The sequence below is a fragment of the Marmota monax genome, unplaced genomic scaffold (assembly GCF_021218885.2).
Source record: "Marmota monax isolate L192 unplaced genomic scaffold, Marmota_monax_Labrador192_F-V1.1 WCK01_AAM20220418_F8-fsc00038, whole genome shotgun sequence".
Lineage (NCBI taxonomy): Eukaryota > Metazoa > Chordata > Mammalia > Rodentia > Sciuridae > Marmota > Marmota monax.
In genome coordinates, this window is record NW_026692498.1 from 9,691,340 (window position 1) to 9,711,345 (window position 20,006).

The following is a 20,006-nucleotide window of genomic DNA, read 5'->3' on the forward strand; positions in this document are numbered from 1 at the left end:
TAGTATTTACAATGAAAGAAATCATAAAAGCTTAAGGAAACAGATGTTTGACCTAATATATATATATTACACAATGTAGCCAGGCCCGGTGGCACATGCTTGTAATCCCAGTGGCTTGGAGCCTGAGGTAGGAGGATCACAAGTTCAAAGCCAGCCTCAGCAACAGGAAGACACTAAGCAACTCAGTGAAACCCTGTCTCTAAATAAAACACAAAAATAAGCCTGGGGATGTGGCTCAGTTGTCAAGTGCCCCTAAACTCAATCCCAAATACCTAATAAAAATAAATATATTACACAATGCATACATGTATTAAAACATCACATAGTACCCAAAATTATGTACATTTTAATGTTTCTTATGTATTGCTTAAATAACATTTCATTTAAATTTTCAAAAAGTCATTTCCTAAAAGAATCTCTGAAACCTGGACAGAAATCTGCATTTTAAGATGTTTCACATATAATGGATTTTAAGTTCAAGAACAAAAGCTCTAGTCTGCAGATTTAATTCCAGATACTTTGTCTGGTTCCTTGTTTTGGTTTTATTCAATCAGTCCATCTCCTCCCATTATTGCCCTGCATGTTCTTCATCTTTTGAATATCCTGCACAGTTATGTGACACAGTTATGTCACAATTTTTTACTGTGATTATGTACTTATTGTCTTGTTTGGAAACTGTCCTTTTAATCATTCATTGTCTCAGGAATCCTCCTTCAAAAGTTCAAAAGTTCATTTCTAGAGGGATGACTCCCCTGTCCTCATGATATCTACCAAGGAATCATTGAATATTTTCTGTGAGATTGTGTATGTGTTTATCTCTCAATTAACTGGAACAGAAGATCTTGCAACTGCAAACTCATATTTTGTTTGCAAATTTATAAGTAAGCATACAAATATATAGATATAAAAGTTAATCCAAAATGCTATTTGAATGAATCAATAAATCTGATCAAACAATCTATGGCATAAAAGTACTGTTTCCTTCTTCCCTGCCCGTTATTCTTAATATCCTATTTCAAAAATTTTAAAATCATGTCACTATTTAAATTTAAGCAAAATTTCAGATACCAACAGTCAGCATTTATATTCAATATTCTACTTTCCTTTATTTTAACCAAGAATATTTTTTAGTAACTTTTAGTGAAAATTCAGTCCTAACCAATAAAAAGCCATGAACTGTTCATTACACAGTAATATCATAAAGCTTTTTACTTTTGCGATTCCAACATTCCTTTTATGAAAAGGACAGATCATGGAAAGCTATATTTAGGGTCATAGGGAGATTACACCCACTACAAGTCCACTGTTGACTTCTCAGAAAGCTCAAAGATCAGAATCATTCAAAGAGTATCTTTTAAGCAGGCTCAGTTGTCAGTAAGTAGAAGTCTCTATGCCAAATATTTCTGTAACTTTATTGAAACTATCTGTCAGTCTAAACCCGAAGACTCTGAGGAAATCCTTCCATTATTCTGCAGCAGTAGTCACAGCCCATCAGGAGAAAGTTGAATGACGATCAACACATTACAGGTCTTGATGAAAGGAAGCATTTTCTCCTTCTGAATTTACCTCCATAAAGTGATTCCTTTAGGTGATCCCCTGTACAGCCTCAATGTCTTTGATGGGCTCCTGGATCAAGCCAGAGGCCTGGGGAGATTCCAAATCTTTCAGCTGTTCTCTTTTGTATCACCAACCTCCTAACATACCCTCATTTTATACTGGAGAACTTCACTGCTGCAATTCCTGATCATCGCTACTGGGTCCAGAGTCTTGACAATGACACTGTCTCTGGTAATGACACTGGGACCCTCAGCCAAGATGCCCTTCTGAGGATCTCCATTCCCCTAGATCCAAATCTAAAACCAGAAAAGTGTCGTCGCTTCATCCATCCCCAGTGGCAGCTCCTTCACCTGAATGAAACTGTCACCAACACAGCTGAGCCAGACACAGAGCCCTGTATCGATGGCTGGGTGTATGACAGAAGCTACTTCCCCTCCACCATCACAACTGAGGTAAGAAGCCTCATTTAAATCATCTGCTTATTTGGTGTTAATAGCAAGAAGGAACTTGCTTTATACATTTTGTCCCCAGATGTGTGCTGTAGTCAACACTTTATTCCTTTCTTATGCAGGTAGCAATTGCTTATCTACACTACAATGCTGTTGAGAACATATAGTATTGGAGTTAATGAATTGAACAAGCAAAACATATACCTATAATTATCCTTTAATCTAATGAGAAAGATCTATAATTTTAAAAGTTATCAAATGTTATACTAAGTCAGTGGTTCTCAGTGCTGAAAAACTGACCCGGAGAGCAAATAAATCAGAATCTCTGGGCATTGGATCCAAACACTAGTGTTTTTGATGTTCTTTAAGTTATTCAATGTGTGGCCAAGGATGAGAGAGATTGTAGTAGTTGAAGTACGGACTGCTAAGAAAAGTCAAAGGCAGGACCCTAAGTCACTTACATGATGAGAAAAAAAATAAGCTTTCAAATTTTTGGTATCTGAAATTTCTTAAAAATGTGTTTTTATATGTTTTAAATTGTAGTAGCCAAAGAATGTGTATAGGTTAATGGAATAAAGAGAGTTGGTGGCCTGAAGGTAAAAATGAATGAAGACCTGTAGAAAAAAATATGCAGAATATTGGATGGTTATGAGGCAAGAGAGAGGCAAGTGCACTTGAACAGGGCTGAAATAAGTGGAGGAAGGGCGACCAGGGGAGAGTGACTGTAGGTGAAGCTGGAGATTGGGCAGGATCCACAAAGCAGAGGATCACATACACCATATCTGGGAATTTGTGCTCCTTTTCCACTGAGTGCAAAGATTTTTAAAGGCTTAAAACCTCAAACTCCACTGTGCTTTTTTGATTCTCTTCCAGTGGGACCTGGTTTGTGAGTCCTAGTCATTAAAACCAATGGTTCAAACTCTGTTTATGACTGGGTCACTGTTGGGAAGTCTGATATATAGCCTTCTTTCAGACAGGTGAATGTCACCTCACTTTATTTTGGACTGTTGGTCAGATTAAGTTTTCAGTAAGTATTTATTCCTTTATTTAAGAAATCTTGGGCTAGAGTTGTAGCTCAGTGGTAAAGTACTTCCTTGCATGTGTGAGGCACTGAGTTCGATCCTCAGCACCACATAAAAATAAAATAAAGGTATCATGTCCATCTACAACTAAAAAAATAAATAAAAGAAAGAAAAGAAATCTTGCTTGAGCTCTGTGTGTTTGCATTGAACCATGTAGTGGCCTCACTTTCTGACTTCAGGAAACTACAATCAAATATTAGTGCTTGGTACATAAATTAGATGCTACAATTTGTTGTGAAAAACTCATTGTGCTGCATTAAGAAAGACAGGAAAGGCAATGTCAATCATATCAGTTTCAGGGAGCAATTTGCAGAGAAAATCCACAATGTGAAGTGTATGAGTAAGAGTTAGTTCAACAAAGGGAGAGAAAGGAGACTTGAGGGAGAAGGCATTTGCATGTTTACAAGTGTGTTCCTGTTCTTGGCAATATTCTGAACCACCTAGACCCTGTAAGATAAATGAGAATAGATATTTTTATACTGGTCATCATTTCATACATGCATTGTAGGCACACATACAGAGGGTAATCACTATTATAAAATCTGAGGGTTGAGTAGCACCGTGGGCCTGATGGGATGGTAAATCACTGGAACTTTAACCGGAACGCTGGTCCTTGTGAAATGACTTTAATAGGTAATGTTTGTAACAAGAAAAGGTAATTATTAAGAACTTAGGAGGATGCAATGTGGAGGTGAGAAGTTATTGGCTTCTAGCTTCCTGGCAGAGATTCTAGAGAAGGCAATCAACCATGGCTCTCACACAAGCATGTCTCCCACCCAAGCATGTCTCCCACAAGAACGCAGATGGTAATGCAGATGTTCAAAGCCACCTAGTAGTCTTAGTTTAACATTGTAACTTTGAGCATACAATAGTTAATTGTTGCCTATATAGATTTCTGGGTCAAAGAATTTATTTTCCCCCATTTTTTAGGCCTCTGTGCTACCAATTTTTATTGCAGAATGAATTAACAAAATAGTTGAATGAAACGTGAATAAGTTAAGTTTTCTTTGAGCATAGATTCAGGTTAATATCCATAAACAGTAGAATAAAATTCATATAAATTTCTATTGAGCCATGAGAAAGAACAAACTATTGCCACATGTAATAACATAGGGGAGGGCTGGGGTTGTGGCTCCGCAGTAGCGTGCTTGCCTAGCACATGTGGGGTGCTGGGTTTGATCCTCAGCACCACATAAAAATAAAATAAAGGTATTGTGTCCAACTATAACTGAAACAAAATATTAAAAAAGTAACAGGGGAAACATTACATGACACAGAACTACATAATACATGATTTCAATTTTTATAAAGATCAAAGCATACATATTAATATATGGTGTTAAATTTTATGATATTACATATTTTTGGTTGGAATGGTGTCCAGGAGAGAGTCTGAGAAGGGCTTCTTCATGAGAGTGATATTATATTGATTGAAGACTGGTTACATGGGTACAGTGGTTTTGTGAAAATAATTAAACTTGTAAACATTTGAGATCTGCATATTTGTGTATTCTGTAAAGCTCAAAGAAATGCTTAATAAAATATTTAACAATGGAGGGGATGTGACTACTGGATTATGAGTATAATTTGATAGAAGGCAATAGTAGCAGCCAGGAGACCAGTTGTAAGAGGATTGACTTCAATGCTCATGACAGAGATTTGTAAGACAGCCCTATCAGATCTAAAGTAGGAAATGATAGAAGACAGTAAAGAAACATAGTTGGTATTAATTATTTTAGTTGACAAATGTCTGGAGTGCATAAATTTGATGTATTTACATACATTGAATACATACAAACAGTGTGTAATGATCAAGACAGTGTGGTTAACATTTCCATCTCCTTGAACATTTTTTAAAAATTTATAAACACACAGTAATTATACTATGAAGTACAGTGTGATATTTCATTATACGTATAATATATACTGATAAAATCCGGGTAATGAACATTTCCATCTCCTTATGATTATATTGGTTTGCAGCTTTCAAGCTCCTCTCTTCTAGTGATTCATAAAATATACTATAGGTTATTGTGAACTATAGTCACCTGCTTTGCTGTAGAACTTAAGAATTTATTACTGCCATACACTTGTGCTTTGGTGCCATTATCCAACTTCCTTCTACTCCCCCTCACCTCCCACCCCCTGCTTCTAGTAGTCAGATGTTATGAAGTTCAACCCCCTATCAAATGAAGGGCCCTCTGCATTTCTGACAAATAACCACCCAGTTTCTTAGAACACTTTAGAGAATTTGTAGCTCACATTTGCTGCTAGCATTTGACTGTTGTTGATAACACATTCCGTCCATACCCTATGTTGACCTCTATCTTCTCAGGCTTAAAATTGTTCTTCCCCAGGTAATACCCAGTGGTATTCTATCACACATAGAATAAAACCCTGAGTTTCCTCTCAAGTCTTGCCAGTCTGAGATCTGGCCCCTGCCTCCCTTCCTCATCTTGCCTACCCCCTTCTCTATTCTCTGCAAGTCTTCAGAACATCTAGCTGGATTCTGCCACATGGCATTTATATTTTCTGTTCTTTCTGCCTAGAATGCTTTTCCTGTACACTGTTCAGCCCAACTTCTAGGTACTCAGATTCAAATGTTACTTCCTGAAAACTCTCTTCCATGACTCCCTATTTAGTGATGTCTCCACCCAAGTTACTCTTTTTATTTTATTTTTTAGTTGTAGATGGACACAATATCTTTATTTTTATTTATTTATTTATTTATATGGTGCTGAGGATCGAACCCAGGACCTCACACATGCAAGGCAAGCACTCTACCACTGAGCTACAACCCCAGGCCCCCTCCTCAAGTTACTCTTGTTGCATTTTCCAACCTTTAATTTTAAGAGGAATTTTATAACTTTGCCTTTTAAATGCCTATTTCTCCACTGAGTGGTAACAAGGACCATCTGGAAGGTGATTGAAATAGTCCAGAAGAAAGATGATAAGAGTGCTAATTAAAGGGAGACCATGGAGACAGAAAGATGTAGTTGGATTTGGGGAATGTTTTAGATGTAGAAGATTTTTGTGGTGTTAAGGATTGAACTCATGGGCAGTCCACCACTGAGAATTCCATCCTGTTAAAAAAATGTTGTTTTGAGACAGGATCTTGCTAAGTTGAGGCTGATCTTGAACCTCAGCTTCATGAGTCATTGTAATTACAGATATGAACCACCATGCCTGGCAATAAGCTTTAATTTTTTACGTCAGTTTTAAGTTTACAGAAATATTGAGTCCAAAGTACAGAGAGTCCCCAATACACCCTCCTACAAACAACCTCACATAATATTAAAATCTTACATTAGTGTAGTATGTTCATCGTAACTGATAGACCAATATTTATATGGTATTGACTAAAGTCCATAGTTTACAACAGGACACAATCTTTGTGTTACATGGCTTTGGGCAAGAGTATAAAGTCATGTAGCCATCATGAGAGTATCTCCCTAAAAAGGACCTGTACTCTACCTGATTTATTTTGGGAATTTATTTATTGTACTTATTGGATTTTCATTTCTCATTTTTCCAATGCTTGTTTCATCATGTCCACATGGCATCAAAGTCCTCTTATGCCATATGCTTTGCTGTGCATTCTGGCATCACTCTCAGATTAGCAGGGATGCTTACATCTGTGATTTTCATTGTTGACTAGTATTATGATTCCGCTAGACCACAGTACAATGTCCTACTTGTTAAACATTTTACCCTAAATCTCAAGTTATTTTATCTTTTCTTGTTTTCCACATATTATTTTGCTCTGAAATAAGCTAACCTGTTCCGATCTTTCTTAGGTTTGGGCGGAAGGTGGTCTACCTGTGGTGCTTACTCCAGCTGGGCATCGTTGACACCGCGGCAGCCTTCGCCCCCACCTCCCTCATTTACTGCATATTACGCTTCTGGGCTGGGTTGAGTGTCACGGCTATTATGATAAATTCTTTTTGTCTCAGTAAGTCAATAATTTGAGACTTTCTTTTCTCCATGTCTGAATTGACCATGAAATTACCCTTTGCCTGAAATATCAATTATGTACATGTTTTCTTCCAGTGTCAGAATGGACAATGTCCCAAAGGAAGTCTGTGAGAATAGTCCTGATGATGTCTCCTACAGTATTTGGCATATGTTCCTTGGAGGGCTGGCTTTTACCATTCAAAAGTGGTACACACTGCACCTGGCTGTGTCTATACCCTTGCTTGTCCTCCTCTTGCCCTCCAGGTATGAACAGTCTCCACATTCTTTACCAGGGAGGCCAAGGTGATAACAGAAGAGCTATGTCACTGGGTATCTATATGGTCCCAATACTGGTCCTAACCCCATTTACACCCATTTTGCCATTCAAGATGCAAGAGATGAAATAGAAAGGAAGTTTGAATGGAGATTGGCAATTTGCAGTCACCATTTTTGCATAATAGGCACAAAATTATCATGAAATAATTGTAATAGAAAAAATCAAAAATTTTATCATACTTTCATGAGTGCAGAATAATAATATATAAGAGTGAGGATCATTGTGACATACTCAAAAATGCACATAACATAATTTGTGAAATTTCATTTCCCAGTACCTCCTCTTTCCCCGCCCTCCCCCTCCCTCCCTCCTAATGTCTTCCTCTACTCTTCTGGTCTCTCTTCTACATGTTACTTTCTTAATTGGTGCACTATGATTATATATAAAAGTGGGATTCATTGTGATTTGTTCATACATACACATAGCACAATTCAGTTAATTTCAATATCCAGTAACTCCTTGGCATCCTTTCCTCCCCCACCCTTGTCTACTGTCCTCTGCTTTACTGTTCACCCTTCTATTTTCATGAGCTCCTTCTATTTTATTCCTTTTTTCTCTCTACCTTCCACATATGAAAGAAAATATTCAGTCTTTGACTTTCTGAGTCTGGCTTATTTCATTTAGCATTATGCTGTCCAGGTCAACCCATTTACCTGCAAATAACATAATTTCATTCTTCTTTATGGCTGAATAAAACTGAATAATACTGCTTCTCAGTGAGGTAGATGTTTAATGGATTTCAGTAAAATTCAATACTGAACAGTCAGAGACTCAGAGAGGCCCAGAAATACTGATGTTTCAAATGTAGGATATGAAAGTATACATCAGTGCCAAGCTAGTAGTGGCTACAGCTCTGGGTCACCAAAGATGAGAGAGGTATAAAGAAAGAAGCAGTAGAAAAAATTGGCATGGAAACACCAATAAAATAGAAAGGGAGCCTGAACTTAGCTTACTCTGGATCTATACTTGAAGTTGATGATTAAAAAGTGCTCTGTCTCTATGTTTCTCAAGTTGGGAGGAGAGAGCCAAAGTGGGAAGCCAACTCATGAAGTCACACTTGACGTGGGGAACACCTTTGCTTCAGGAACCAATAGAAAAAATTGGCACAGCATCCTGGCTGGCATCTACCATATGACCTAGAATGCATGCCATTGAAGGCACACAGAAGATTTTATCTAGGAGAATCAGCTCAAAGATACAGCGGGGATGGCAACTTACTTTCCCTTGGAGTCTGATGCTCACTCAATCAGCTGAAGAGGTTCAGGAAACCAAACAGGCAGGCATGATTATATTCAAGGATTGAGTCTTGGAAGGCCATAGTCCTAGGTGGTGGAGTGTGCTGTGACCTGTTGTGCCCCCTCCACCGAGGGAAGTTGGTTACCCTATGAGTAAAATTGTGGGATTGGGACAACCAGAAGAAATTGACATCTGCCTGGCCCTATGGGTTTGTTGATCTTATCTCTCCAGAATATGAAAAAGTTCCAATCATGGATAGATCCCAATTGTGGAAACTTTCCATTTAGAAATTTGCATCATCCCTCTCCTAGTCATGTGGTATTTCTCTTTCCAACCTACCTTGTACTGATGAGCAAGAAACAAAGAGTCATTCAACTAACTTTGTGTCAGGCCACTCCATATTTGGTTCTAGGTGTAGCAATCAATACAAAAGAAGGAAAGGTTTAATAGTCCCCCAACTTTTGCTATAAGAGGTTCATACCCCAGGAAGAAATGGAAGGAAGGGCAGTCTGGCATAAGTAGTAAATATCCATCCTTGTCCAGTTTCAACCACCACAATGAAGACAATTCTTTTATTTTTGTTAAGAATTTTTTTGTTCTTTCAGTTGTATTTTCAGAGTTCTTCATATGGATATATACGTATGTATGAATATATGTATGTATGTATATACATTTTTCATATTTTATCATATTTTTATTTTATAATTTGTTTTGGGGGGTTAGTGAGTTTTTGCTATTGCTGTTCTCCCTCTTAGATTCTCCCTCTAATACTCAAAATTCTCTTGTTCTCCCCTCTCCCACTCTTTCTTTCTCTCCCTCTCCTTCTTTCTCTCTCTTAACTTAATTTTAATTTTTTAAATTTTTTCCTCCTTCTTTATGACCATCACTTTATACCTCTCTTCTGCTTTCTTTCTTTTTTATAATATTTTAGTCTTTCTTTGCCCTTTTTTCTCTTAATGGATTGAATTTTTACCATTATTTAAAACTATTTTATATAATTTATGCCCACACCATTCATGTGGTCACAGTTATTACTATTGTGGAAGTCATAGTTGACACCTGGTGTTTAATTTTGGTGCTATGTCTAGTTCATGGCTGTTTGTCATTGTTGCTGTTGCTAAGTTATGACCCCACCATTCCTGATTTTGTGGCTATTAGTATTGAAGATGTTATATTTAGGACCTGGTAATTTAGTGCTCTATATTTTTTGCTACTGCTGTTGCTGTTATTTTTCTTTTTCTGTGAGATGCTAGAAATCTGGTATAACTCTTCAACTTCATGGGGTAGATATTATGCTGCTGAGATACACCCCCAATCCATCTAGGAGACAGCACACCTTGATCCATATACAACCTAATCCACTCAAACTTCAGCAACACTATATCACAAACAATAGGAGACAAAAACCCCAAACTGACAACCAGGTCACAAGTAGGAATGACTAGGAGGGTTCATGTATCACTCATGAACATCTGTACTTATAGAAACAGCAGAGAGAAATAACACAAAAACTGTGAACACCATATCTATGAAGGGCTTTAACAGAGATTGATCCCAGACCCTTTTAATATACACAGAATTAGCAAGTCTAGAAAAAAAATCACAGAAGATATACTCCTTATGCACTAATATATATAACACAATTTCCTGACTTACCAGAAGGACCTCACTCTTATGAGATCTCATAGAAAGTGGAATTCTCAAGTTCCAACACAATATATGCTATCAAAGTACAATAAAATACATTGCAAAACAATTAGCAGGAAAACTGTACTATGAAACACACTTGGAAATCTATTCAACAATTTATAACAACCTGGTATCCAAAAACACTACACCAAGAAAAGTTTGTACCCTAAAAATGTCCTCACATAAAAGTGGAAGAGAAATCCATCTCAACAGATGCACAAGTCTCAAAATAGGAAATAAGAAAAATTATGGTAAAATGAAACCCGCAAAGGTTTATAACTCCCTAGGAGTGACTCCAAAGATATTGAAATATATGAAATTCTGGATAAATAAATCAAAGAATAACTATTTTAAAAAGAAGATTGAATTCCAAGAAAAGTCAGGAAAACTGAATGAGCTAAGGAAGGCATTACAGAATATGAATGAGAAATTCAAAAGACAGATATTGGGAAAAAACAAGAAGAAATCTTGGAAATAACAGACATAATAAGTCAAATAAAAAATTCAGTTGAAATGAAAGCCTTTTTATTATGTTAGAGCATGCAGAAGGATAATGTCAACTCTTAGAGATAAGGTGATCATTCAGACAGTACTTAAGAAAAAACTATGAAATGACAATAAGAATATATAAGAACTCTAGGACATAATTATGAGAGTAAATTTAAGGCCCGTTACTCAATGAGGATACATTCAGTCTAATAGCATTGATAACCTTTGGTGAAATAATAACAGAAAATTTTTAAAACTTTAGGTATGAGATGAATATCCAGATATTGGAGGCATGTACAGCCCAAAATAGGTGGGATCAGAAGAGATCTCTCCATGACATATTATAAATAAAATATTTTTAAAAATACAGATGAAAGAAAGAATTTTAAAAGTTGCCAGAGAATAATGACAAGTCACATTTAGAGGTAAACCAATAAGGATAAATTATGACAGCTTAGACTTTAAAATCCAGGAGGGCTTGGCATTAGAAAATCCAAACTCTAAAAGTGGATGTGGAACCGATGTGAATCTGCAATATGTATATGGGGTAAAAATGGGAGTTCATAATCTGCTTGAATCCAATGTATGAAATATGATATGTCAAGAGCTTTGTAATGTTTTGAACAACTAACAATAAAAAAAGAATAAGTAAAAAAAATTAAAAAAGAAAAGAAAATCCAAACTCTGAAATAAAATAATTTCCAGTCAAGATTGCTATATCCACTCTTTCACAATGAAAGGAAAAGAAAAAAAAATCCAAGATAAGTATAAAATAAAAGAATTCATGATCCCTAAGCCAGCACTACAGAAATTGCTTAAGGAAATACTATACACAAGAGAACTCACACACAAACTACAAAGCTCCTGAATGGATCCCACACTCGCTGGGGAGAAATTAAGTAAATGAAATTTGAGACTGAGTGAAATATGTGAAACAAATCAAATTGCAGAAAATAATAATAGTCACCTCTTCATAAATATTAAATACAATGGTCTCATTTTAATTAAAAGATGTAGATTAACAGAATGTATTAAAAAACAAGACCCAGCTATATGCTGTTTGCAAGATTCATCTTATAGACAAAGATAGCCATGGGCTGATAGTGGAAGGATGGAAAATGATATTCTATGCAATCAAAGTCTAAAAACAAATAGTAATCACTATGCTCATGTACTACAAAGATATTTCATGCAAAAATTAATCAGAAGAGACAAGGAAGATTTCTACATACTTGTAAAAAAAACCAACCCAATGAAAAAATATAATAATAGCAATATTTATGCCCAAAATAAATGCTGATGCACCTAATTACATAAAACAAACTCTGAACATTAGTTCTTGACATTAAGTCTAGAAGAGCTCAGCTCCACAGAGACCCTGGGCAAGACCTGACTGCAATAATACTGGTGATTTCAACACATCCATCTTACCGAAAGATAGGTCATCCAGATATAAAATCAATAGAAATGTTATGGCTTGAGGATGAGGTGTCCCCCAAACCCTCCTGTGTTAATGTTCAGAGGCAGAATGATTTAATTATGAGAGCTGTAACACAATAATTGGATTAATTCACTTGATGAATTGAATTCAGGGGCACTCAACCACTGAGTCACATTCCAGGCCTTTTTTGTATTTTATTTAGAGACAGGGTCTCACTGAGTTGCTTAGCACCTCTCTTTTGCTGAAGCTGGCTTTGAACTCTCCATCCTCTTGCCTCAGTCTCCCAAGTTGCTAGGATTACAGGTATGTGTCACCACACCCAGCTAAATTAATAATTTGAATGGACTAACTGAGTAGTAACTATAGGCAGATAGGGCATGACTGGAGGAAGTAGATCTCTGAGGGTGTGACCTTGCAGATTATATTTTGTCCCTATGGCCCCTCTTTCTTTCTCTGTGCTTTCTGATTATAATGAGGTAGGCAATATTCCACTGCCATGCTGTTCTTTCTGCCTTAACTTGGGCCCAGAGCAATGGAGATATCTGACCATGGACTGAACCTCTGAAATCATGAAGCTAAATAAACTTTTTCTCCTCTAAATTGTTATCATCAAGTGTTTGGTCACAGAAAAAAAAATAACACTTCCTACCTAAATAATACCATAAATAAAATGCATGTAACAGACAGTTATAGGCTATTTCATCCAATAACAGTTGAATTCACTTTCTTCTCAATAATTCACAGAACCTTCTCCAAAATAAACCAAACTTTAGTCATAAAGCAAGTCTTGGCAAACACAAATATCAGTATATTTCTTACATCTTATCAGATCATAATGGAATTAAATTAGAAATAAACAACAAGAAAAATATACAGATCACATAAACACATGGGGAATAAACAATTCTCCTTTGAAAAGGAATGGGTCATAGACAAAATGAGAGGAGAAACTTTAAAAATTCCTAGAATCAAACAAGAATAGTGATACAACATTAAAAAATCTCTGGTGGGGCTGGGATGGTGGCTCAGTGGTAGAGCACTCGCCAAGCACAGGCGGGACTCAGGTTAGATCCTCAGCACCACATAAAAAAATAAAGGCACTGTGTTGTGTCCACCTACACCTAAAAATAAGTATTTTTTTAAAAAATCTCTGGATCATGTACAGAGCTATTGCTAAGAAGAAATTTTATAAAAGTAGATGTCTACATTTATAAAAAGAATAAAAACAGATATAAAATAAACAATCTTACTGTGGAACATTATGTTCCAAAATAATTTATAGTAATTTAAGATCATTGCCTATAAAACAATTGTTCCATTATTTTATTCTATAATTATCATTGACCACACGCCATCTTGGGCCAATATTATCATCAGTTGTAGGAGTCCTCTTCAAAATCTTAGGGAACATTCCTTAGGCTCTAAATGTTATTAGATGTCTCTTCTCCTTTCACTTCAGATTTTCAAATGCTATATCCTTTTATGGCCTTGTACTCAACCTGCAGCTCCTGGGGAACAATATCTTCCTGTTCCAGGTTCTCTTTGGAGCCATCATGCGCACAGCCAGATTTGTTTCCCTTTGGACTCTGAATTACATGGGTCGTCGAACAAACCAGACACTGTTCTCCTTCCTGGCAGGAGTTTTCATTCTGGTCAACACATTTTTGCCCCAAGGTGAGAGAGACCAAGGTTTGGGGAAAGAAAGTGTTTCCCTCATTCCTTAGGAATTACATCATCTTACCTTCCTGATGCCATAAGAATATCATTAAAAGCCAAAGATTCTTTGCAGTTAATATGAAGGTTTGAAATGGCAAACTCTTGGCAGGACTTAGGTTCTGACTGTGACTATATCCTTAAGGAATGGTTCAGACACAAAGCTGTCCTGACCACATCCATGATGAATCTGAACATCAGTTCCAATGCTATGAACAGTTTCTTTAGAAGAGGAACTAGAGTAAGTGGCATGCGGGACTCCAGAGAGATCCCAATGAGCTGAGCTGAGAGCCTTTGTGTGCAGAGGGAGGAGGCAGCGGCGACAGATGCCCGGCTGGAGACCCCGCCCGGGGAGCCCCCTGCAGCAACAATGCTAGCCTGCCTGAACTGTGGGAACTTACTGGACGTCCTGCAGGAGGACACTCATGAGCAATTGTTTTTAGGAAATTAGACAAAATGATTCTAAAGTTTATATAGAGAAATAAACAAGAATATAAGAAAAGAAAATTTTAAGCCAGACCGGAGGAGGAAGCCCGGTGCCAGCCAAGCCAGACTGGAGGAGGAAGCCCAGCACCAAGCCAGACCAGAGGAGGAAGCCCGCCCCGCCCCATGTGCTAGTCCAGAGGAAGCCCATCAACCCTTAAAAACCATCAAAGCAGGTGTGGCTACCAGCACGGTTCTGCGGCTGATCCAGGTACCCGGTTTCCAACTCCCCCACCATTAGCTGCGATAACTCAAAATATTTCCCACAAGCTTTTGGGGGTTGTAGCTATCAACGCAAAACAACAACTGTACAGGCACATGGTTTCTACCTCAGAGACTAGAGTAGGGAAGATACAGGTGGAAGCTCATTTCCTTTCACACTGGCTATACCCACCACCCTGAATACAGAGGCTCAAGCTAGGAATAGACAACACCACCTACTGGAAGCAAGGAAAACAGTGTTCTGAGAGACTCTTTTTTCTCTTTCTTTCTCTCTTTTCTTCTCTCTCTTCCACAACTTCAACATATGTGAAACCAAGAACTGTACATGAACCACCGAATTACCAAAGTAATATAATATAGAGGAATTGCATATACCCCACCTTCCCCCATTTTTTTCTTTATTTCTATCTTACTTTCCTTTACCTTCTCTCTTATTTCTCTTTTCTTCCTTGTTATTTTTTCTTTTTTTCATTCGTATTCCCTCTATCCCACTTTAAATCTCCTAACTTTTGCTATCTATACATAGGGTAACGATCTAAATACAGATAGGAGGTTGAGTCTATACATTCTTCCATAAATTACCAGTCTATTGGTTAGAGTTCTCCAAAGGTGCTAAGTTAGTTTAACTTCATACCCTCACTCCTTTCCCTCTAAGTATAACATCCTTCGTCTGAAATTAAGTTTTCTATATGCCACCAGATATGGTATGCCTTTTATGAAACTAATGACTATATTCTTAAGTAATAACTAAAACCAATATCTATAGGCTTAGAATCTAACTAAAAATATATTAATAATGAAAACTTGTGCTTAGATGATGTACTGTTGATATTGGGAACTGTTAACATTGTCTTTCTCTGCAAAAGAGGGATTTTGGAGCTATACAAGAACAATAAAAATATATAAGGGGAAAAACATTAACATGACAGTTTCACAAAGCTAGAAAGAATCATGAGCAGTATGAAAAGACAAGGAAAGAAAGGACCACAAACAATACAGGTCAATTCAACATTAGATGAGGTAATATCTGCAGCTGATGGAATGTCAGACAAAGAGTTCAGGATATACATGCTTCAGATGATCTGGAGTCTAAAGTAAGACATTATACAGCAAATTCAGACAATGAAAGATCACTTTGACAATGAATTACATAAACAAATCCAAGAAGCAAAAGATCAACTCTATAGGGAGATAGAGGATATTAAAAACAAACAAACAGTGAGGAAATAGAAGAAGCCATCAAAAGACTACCAACCAAGAAAAGCTCAGGACCGGATGGATATACAGCAGAGTTTTACAACAGCTTTAAAGAAGAACTAATACCAATACTCTACAATCTATTTCAGGAGATAGAAAAAGAGGGAGAACTTCCAAATTCATTCTATGAGGCCAATATCACCCTGATTCCCAAACCAGATAAAGACACCTCAAAGAAAGAAAACAACAGAACAATATCCCTAATGAATTTAGATGCAAAAATCCTCAATAAAATTCTGGCATATCAGATACAAAAACATATCAAAAAGATCGTGCACCATGATCAAGTAGGATTCATCCCTGGGATGCAAGGCTGGTTCAATATATGGAAATCAATAAATGTTATTCACCACATCAATAGACTTAAATATAAGAACCATATGATCATCTTGATAGACGCAGAAAATGCATTCGACAAAGTATAGCATCCCTTTATGTTCAAAACACTAGAAAAACTAGGGATAACAGGAACTTACCTCAACATTGTGAAAGCTATATATGCTAAGCCTCAGGCTAGCATCATTCCAAATGGAGAAAAACTGAAGGCATTCCCTCTAAAATCTGGAACAAGACAGGGATGCCCTCTCTCACCACTTCTATTCAATATAGTTCTCAAAATACTGGCCAGAGCAATTAGACAGACAAAAGAAATTAAAGGCATTAAGATAGGAAAAGAAGAACTTAAATTATCACTATTTGCGGATGATATGATCCTATAATTAGAAGACACAAAGGGTCTACAAAGAAACTACTAGAGCTAATAAATGAATTCAGCAAAGTGCCAGGATATAAAATCAACATGCATAAATCACAGGCATTTCTGTATATCAGCGACAAATCTTCTGAAATGGAAATGAGGAAAACCACCCCATTCACAATATCCTCAAAAAAAATAAAATACTTGGGAATCAACCTAACAAAAGAGGTGAAACATTTATACAATGAAAACTACAGAACCCTAAAGAGAGAAATAGAAGAAGATCTTACAAGATGGAAAAATATACCCTGTTCATGGATAGCCAGAACTAACATCATCAAAATGGAGATATTACCAAAAGTTCTCTATAGGTTCAATGCAATGCCAATCAAAATCCCAACGGCATTTCTTGTAGAAATAGATAAAGCAATCATGAAATTCATCTGGAAAAATAAAGACCCAGAATAGCAAAAGCAATTCTAAGCAGGAAGAGTGAAACAGGCGGTATAGCGATACCAGATTTGAAACTATACTACAGAGCAATAGTAACAAAAACAGCATGGTACTGGTACCAAAACAGGCGGGTGGACCAATGGTATAGAATAGAGGTCACAGAGACCAATCCACAAAATTACAACCATCTTATATTTGACAAAGGTGCTAAAAACATTCAATGGAGAAAAGATAGCATCTTCAACAAATGATGCTGAGAAAACTATAAATCCATATGTAACAAAATGATTCTGAATCCCTTTCTCTCACCATGCACAAAAGTTCACTCAAAATGGATCAAGGAGCTTGATATCAAATCAGAGACTCTGCATCTGATAGAAGAAAAAGTTGGCTCTGATCTACATATTGTGGGGTTGGGCTCCAAATTCCTTAATAGGACACCCATAGCACAAGAGTTAAAAACAAGAATCAACAAATGGGACTTACTCAAACTAAAAAGTTTTTTCTCAGCAAGAAAAACAATAACAGAGGTAAATAGGGAGCCTACATCCTGGGAACAAATCTTTACTCCTCACACTTCAGATACAGCCCTAATATCCAGAGTATACAAAGAACTCAAAAAATTAAGCAATAAGAAAACAAATAACCCAATCAACAAATGGGCCAAGGACCTGAACAGACACTTCTCAGAGGAGGATATACAATCAATCAACAAGTACATGAAAAAATGCTCACCATCTCTAGCAGTCAGAGAAATGCAAATCAAAACCACCCTAAGATATCATCTCACTCCAGTAAGATTGGCAGCCATTATGAAGTCAACAACAAGTGCTGGCGAGGATGTGGGGAAAAGGGTACACTTGTACATTGCTGGTGGGGCTGCAAATTGGTGCAGCCAATTTAGAACGCAGGGTGGAGATTCCTGGGAAAGCTGGGAATGGAACTACCATTTGACCCAGCTATTGCCCTTCTCGGACTATTCCTTGAAGACCTTAAAAGAGCGTACTATACGGATACTGCTATATCGATGTTCAAGGCAGCACAATTCACAATAGCTACACTGTGGAATCAACCTAGATGCCCTTCAATAGATGAATGGATTAAAAAATGTGGCATTTATACAAAATGGAGTATTACTCAGCACTAAAAAATGACAAAATCATGGCATTTGCAGGGAAAAGGATGGCATTAGAGCAGATTATGCTAAGCGAAGCTAGCCAATCCCTAAAAAATAAATGCCAAATGTCTTCTTTGATATAAGGAGAGCAACTAAAAACAGAGCAGGGAGGAAGAGCATGAGAAAAAGATTACCATTAAACAGGGATGAGAGGTGGGAGGGAAAGGGAGAGAGAAGGGAAATTTCATGGAAATGGAAGGAGACCCTCATTATTATACAAAATTACATATAAGAGGATGTGAGGGGAAAGGAAAAAAAACAAGGGAGAGAAATGAATTACAGTAGATGGGGTAGAGAGAGAAGATGGGAGGGGAGGGGAGGAGGGATAGTAGAGGATAGGAAGGGCAGCAGAATACAATAATCACTAGTACGGCAATATGTAAAAACATGGATGTGTAACCGATGTGATTCTGCAATCTGTATACGGGGTAAAAATGGGAGTTCATAACCCACTTGAATCAAATGTATGAAATATGATATGTCAAGAGCTTTGTAATGTTTTGAACAACCAATAAAAAAAAAGAAGAGGAACTAACCCCATGCCTCTGGCTAATTACACTTTTTTTTAATTTGTTATGTATGACAGCAGAATGCATTACAGTTCATATTACACACATAGAGCACAATTTTTTATATCTCTGGTTATACACAAAGTAGAGTCACACCATTTGTGTCTTCATGCATGTACTTAGGGAAATGATGTCCATCTCATTCCATCAACTTTCCTACCCTCATGTCCTTTCCCTTCCCCTCCCTCCCTTTTGCCCTATCTAGAGTTCATCTAATCCTCTCATGCCCCTCCCAATTACACTTTTCATAACAATCATGGAGGAGGTAGGCCTTGCAATTGCATCTCCACGTGGGCATGTGATACTCTCCCTGGGACTCTTCCTGATTCTTAAAGCCTCCTGAATACATTTTTAGGAAAGCCTCCTTGAATTCAGTGAAATAAAAATCCCTCGTTTTCAGATAGAAAGCAAGAGCACAGCAGGAGTAAAACAAGAGTATAATCTTAATATGTCTTCTAATAGTTTTGTAATCTGTCCCTAGACAAGAAAATAATAATGAATTCCACTTTTATGTATAATTAAAATGTACCAACTAAAATCAAAAAATAAATAAAAGACCAGTAAAGTAGAGAAAAGGGACCAGGGGGATGGAGGAGGTGTATGAAAGGGGAAGTACTAGTAATTGAAATGGAGCAAATTATGTCATGGAGGAGGTGTATGAAAAGGGAAGTACTAGTAATTGAAATGGAGCAAATTATGTCATATGCACTTATGAAGGTTTTAAAATGAACCCCACTATTATGTATAGAAATAATGCACTGATAAAAAACACTAGAAACCAACTTACTTTACTAAATTAAATGATCTCATTAATGATTGTGGGAATTTCAGTGGTCTCAATGTTCCACCATGTTCTCATAGCAGAAACATATTTTGTAGAATTTCAGACTGGAAGTCTCCACTCTTACCCCCAACAGGAGAATAATTCTATTTTTTAAAGTCCTATTTAGAATATTTTATTGAATTAAAAATAATATATTTAACCTTTGTGAATTCAGTAATTCAAAAGTATGTGATTAATTCCCAGTATGACATTATTCACTTCTGAATAGGATTCCTAATGTTAGGCTTTTAAAATCCTGAATTATTGCCTAGAACTTGCCTCTCTTCAGATTGTCCAATCCCTTTGTCACTATGTGGAGGAGGACCTTCCCTACATCACGCATTGTTCCCATACTCTTAGTTCTAAGCTGTTCAAGAC

General features: G+C 36.9%; 1 pseudogene; it reads left to right on the top strand.

The window, feature by feature from the left end:
* Positions 1-20,006, top strand: part of LOC124092705 (steroid transmembrane transporter SLC22A24-like) — a 34,736-nt pseudogene that overhangs the window by 4,518 nt on the left and 10,212 nt on the right.